This window comes from Mustela putorius, unplaced genomic scaffold, assembly GCF_011764305.1.
Source record: "Mustela putorius furo isolate JIRA1106 unplaced genomic scaffold, ASM1176430v1.1 tig00000224_pilon_pilon_pilon, whole genome shotgun sequence".
Classification (NCBI taxonomy): Eukaryota; Metazoa; Chordata; class Mammalia; order Carnivora; family Mustelidae; genus Mustela; species Mustela putorius.
Window position 1 is genome coordinate 36,273,180 of NW_025421321.1, and position 5,368 is coordinate 36,278,547.

A 5,368-nucleotide genomic window follows, 5' to 3' on the forward strand; every position below is an offset into this window, starting at 1 on the left:
TCTGCATACTGCCAATGAAAATAGATATGGGTTTTTCAGTTCTGGTCTGAATTTTAAGTTTTCAGTAAATATGAAATTTCTTCTTCTCTTTCTTTTTACCCCTTTAGACACTTGGCAAGCAGTCATATTAATATTCTACTAACCCCAGCAAAGTAAATAGCAGCTACTTTCACTGATGGCTCTCCTAAATCAAATGATTTAGCATGGCTGCACAAAAGAGCTGGGTTTCAACTCGGGAACCACAACACAATGTATCTACGCCAAAACCTAAATTCTTTTCCAGAAAGGGCTCTGGTAAAAAAGGTCTTCCCCCAGAACAAATCCATTCATAACTCCTGAATAGAGTGAACACTACGTCTACAATTGAAGTACAGCCTTCTTTTTCAAAACTGAGTGCAAGAGATTTTTTTTCCCTAATTAAAGTTAATTGACTTCTCTTCCATCTTTCTTTATCATGACAGATAGATGCTTAAATACAAGATTTGGGATTTAATGCTTATCTTAAGCTGAACTATTTCATAGCATTAAAAGGTATTCCAGTCACCACTATAATTACTATACATGCAAAATAGATTACAGTAATGCAAGCCGAACTTGAATTTTGGAAGATAAAAGCAAAAGAAACAAGAATTCTTAAGCACCTTTGAATACTCAAAAACAGGCTATACGATCATCTATCTCTCCGGTCTACAAACATATCTGCCAACAGTAAGCAGGCAGAAGGTGGGGAGGGCCAGTAAGCAATCAGGAGTGCTCTAACACTCTTAACACCGAAGAGCAAAGACCCACATGAAGGAGACAGCTGCTACTCAGAAACATAGGACTGTTTTCTTACCTATTGTTTCCAGATCTTCTGGTTTTCCCACAGAAGCTGGAAATACAGTCCTCATGTAAAATTCAATCATTTTTAAAACCCAAATCTTAGCCAAACAAACCCCTTCTGAATGCCAGATCTAGCTCATTCACCACTGTGACCCCTCAATTAGAAATAGATGAGATTCTGGTTATTAGGTAGAAGGTAGTTTAGTTAATACCCAAGATTCCTTCTAGCTCTGCAAGATATTACTGCACAATAAATCACTGCAAATTTACTGGTATAAAACAATAAGGTTCTTATTATGCTCAGGATGCTGTGATCAGAAATTTGGTGATAAACAATGAATGTAGTCTGCCTGTATGCCATGGCATTTAGGCTTCAACTACAAAGATTCAAACATCGAGGGGTAATTGAATGATTACAGGCTAGAATAATCTAGAGCTTATTTAATTGCATGTCTAGCACCCGGATTGGGATGTCTCAAAGTGTGGGCTTAGCTGAAATTGTCAACTCTAGCTTCTATGCTTCAAATGTCAATACACAGACCACTCCATGTGTTTGGGGCTTCCACATACCATGGTGGCATCTGGATAGTAGGCTTCTTACCTACTGGTTTAGGAGCAAATGTTCCAGCAAACAAGGCAAAATTTCATGGCCTTCCATAATCCAACTTCAAAAGTCATCATATTCCTTTTGTTGAAATGGACACAAATTCACCCAGATTTAAAAGGGATAAGGAATAGGACATGAGGTACCTGGGTGGCTCAGTCAGTTAAGGGGCCAACTCTTGATTTTGACTCAGGTCATAATCTCGAGGCCCTGGAATCGATTCCCGTATCAGGCTCAGTAGGGAGTCTGCTTCAGGACTCTCTCTCCCTCTGACCCTCCCCCTGCTTGTTCTCTCTCTCTCTCTCTCATAAATAAATAAATCTTTAAAAGGAAGGGAAGAAAAAAATAAAGGGAGAGGACATGACCCAGCCTCTCTATCCGAAAAGAGTCAAAACATTTGCAGCCATTTCTTTTAAATCCCCCAGAGATAGAAAAAGCTCATGTTCAGATGTCAGAAGTAGCTGGATTCAAATCCTAGCTCTATTCTTTACAGGGTGACATTGAGAAAATTACTTAACATCATTGATGCCCAATTTCCTTATCAAATTAGAAAAGCATGTGAAGCCCATGGCATATTGTGAGTGTTCAATAAATGGTAACTATTGTTTCCATTTTTATCATATTGTGGAAGATGATATATGAACTTATTACAGGGTCAGTGACTGATCTCACAGGCATTTCACTTACTGAAAACACACCCTGGGTGTCTAAGTTGATAGAAGGAAGATAACTTGCAAACAAACCATGACCCAACCAGAACAAAAAATTCCCATACCAGCCTCATGATGGTATAAGCTCTGACTCACTCAAAATATTCCAATCTCATGATGATGCTAGTTTTTCCCTGCTCAAAATATTAAGCAAAGAAACACCCTTTGAAAATGGCTCCCTGCTCTGGAGTCTCAAAATAAAACAAAAACAGAACACAAAAAACACCCACCAACTATAGGCTTTAGGAGAGAGAAGGAGCAGGAAATACTGTATGGGCCAGTAAGGAAGGAAATGATCCTGCAGGGCTCGTCTGCCTTGAGTTGAAGGAGCCTCTTACTACTGCACATATTATAAATAATATAATCGCCTCTGTGCAATCGGACAGTGCTAATGGAGCCAGTGAAGCCCACAGTATATAATATTTATTTGAAAGAGAAAATGATTTCATTTTCATTTTATTTCTGGTACAGCAAAGTATTCGAGTAGCACACGATGAGCCTTTCAATTACATGTTTAATTCATTCAAATGATTTGTGCACAGCAAGGAGATCTTAATCCCAGAGATTCTTAGTAAGAATGTCATTATGTTAATATAGCTCTCCTAGGCTTCTTGGATTGGATTCTACTTAACACCATTTCACAGACTGAGCTGTAGAGGCATAATGCCCACCAAATCCCCAGCAAGCAATAGTAAAGCTTTCCTCTGCTATGTCAGTTCCTCAGACAGGGTTTCTCACGCCTCCCAGGCCAGACCAGCTCCCACGCTGAACATAACTAGGATCTTGTATCTCCCACATATGCAATTAAATAGTCATTTGTATAATTATTTGTAATTGTCTAGGTCCCAGACCAGAATGAAAATTCCATGCAAAGACCACATCTTACTTATCTCAGTGCCCAAAACAATGTCCAGCCAAGATAAGTGTTTAATACAATATGGTAAGTAGTCTGCAATACAGGATTGTTTATTCTGGTAAGATAAATCAGAGTACATACATAAAATGTAATATTCTGAAGCAATTACCATTAATGTTGTAGTATGCATAGTTATGGACATGAAAAGGAATCTATGGATTTGTTTTCCAAATCAGGTTATAAAATCATAAATACAGTAGGCGGTAGAATGTGGTACTTACAAATGTTAGATGAAGATGGGCAAGTAACTTACCCTCAGTGAGCATCAGTTTCTCATCTATAAAAGAAGGACTAATGACAATCCCAAGTATGAGGTCTAATAGAAATACTGAGTGAGGAGCACCTGGGTGGCTCAGCCATTAAGCCTCTGCCTTCTGCTTAGGTCATGATCCCAGAGTCCTGGGATTGAGCCCCGCATCAGACTCCCTGCTCAGCGGGAAGCCTTCTTCTCCCTCTCCCACTCTCCCAGCTTGTGTTCCCTCTCTCACTCTGTCTCTCTCTGTCAAATAAAGAAATAAAATCTTAAAAAAAAAAATACTGAGTGAGAAAATTAATTCAATAAAATAATATAAAAATATAATAATTAATTTAAAATATCAGCAAAGTGCCTGAAACCTAAGTGCATGATAAATATTAGCTATATTGAAGACAACAATCCCAGTTTACAGAGAAAAGTAGATTTCCGTGTATACATAAAAATTTCAATCTATTCACATCAAATTATTAACATGAATATATTGGAATTTTAGGGTTTTTAAAAATTTTCTTTTCATATTTTTTCTTTTCATATTGTTCTCTATTTTCTAGACAATAAGGCCATTTTCATTGTGGGGGGGGGATAATAACTCAGTTTTCTTCTAGAGCACTAGCTGCTTGACCTTTTATTATAAAGCAAAATATCTTGGAGATGGCTTGTCCAAAAATATGATCTCAGACTTATTTGAGGGAAGATGATCAAATGATGGTTTAAAATTACTACCTGGAAGAAAGTGTTTACCTGGTCTCATTCTCTAAATTCCACTGAAATGACAAAGAAAATGTACAAAAAATAAATAAATTTTAGTGAAGCTGAAAAGCCAAGAGTTTCCACTAACATACCAGACTTTGAGAATTTCCTAGAAAAAGCAGGAGGAAACAGATCTAAAGATTCTCCAATTTCACAAAGACAAATGAGAAGCCGCTCAATAAAGAGCTCTAAAACAACCTTAGGAAAAGAGGCAGTAGGGAGAAGGAGGAATTGGTGGTAGGCTTGTCCCTGCTTCAAAAGAATAGAAGAACTATGTCCATGACTTTGTAGAGTGCCCAGTAGAGTTTAAGCTCAAATGCAGCTCTGCGATATGGGAATTTAGATATAGGGGACTCTCGGAGTAGATACTGGGACTGAGACAAAGTAATCTCCCCAGTAACTTTGGGCAACCTCAAGGAAAGAAACAAAATTTAACCAGAAAACAAAATATTGGTCACTCTAAAGGGAAGCCTACCCTACCAGGACCTATAACTGCTCTTCACTCCAGAACAACCACCAACAGAACTATAGTTATTGCCAAGGAGAACAGGGATTTCTGTTTGCACTGGAAAAATGACTTATCAGTTCTGTTCATTTATATACACTTGTTTAAAAATATGAACTGTCACAAAGTGTTGTCAGGCAATAGAAATGAATTATTGGGGCACCTGGGCAGCTCAGTTGGTAAAATGTCCAACTCCTGATTTCAGCACAGGTCATGATTTCTGGGTCATGAGATCAAGCTCCATGTTGCATTCCATGGAGTCTGCTTGAGATTCTCTCTCTTCCTCTTCCTCTCTTCTGCCCCTCTCTCCCCCGAATAAATAAATAAATAACTTTTTTTAAAAAAGAAATGGGTTACTAACAGAATGAAGGAAAGGAAGAAAAAAAGAGAGAGAAAGGAAGGGAAGCAGAATAAGGAAAACAAAAGGATGGTTTCAGCATGTCTGAAGAAATCTCTGAACTCTAGAGATTAATAAAATTCTTAACAATCACTAGAGAAGGGGGTAAAAAAAATAAAACCACAGGTTACATTCAAAAGAACAAGAATCCACCTGGCATAAGTCTTTTCTTCAATTGGAAACTAGAACACAATGCAGCAATGTCCTCAATGTTTTTATGAAATACCATTATGAACCCAAAACTCTAGATTCAGCTATCTTTTAAGTGTCAGGGCAAAATAAAGACATTTTCAGATACTATTTGAATATTCAAATGTTTTAAAACTTAGAAAACTTTCCTGAACAAATTATATGAATATATACAACATTAAAATGGAAAATGAATCTAAGAAAGAGAAGGCATTGTTT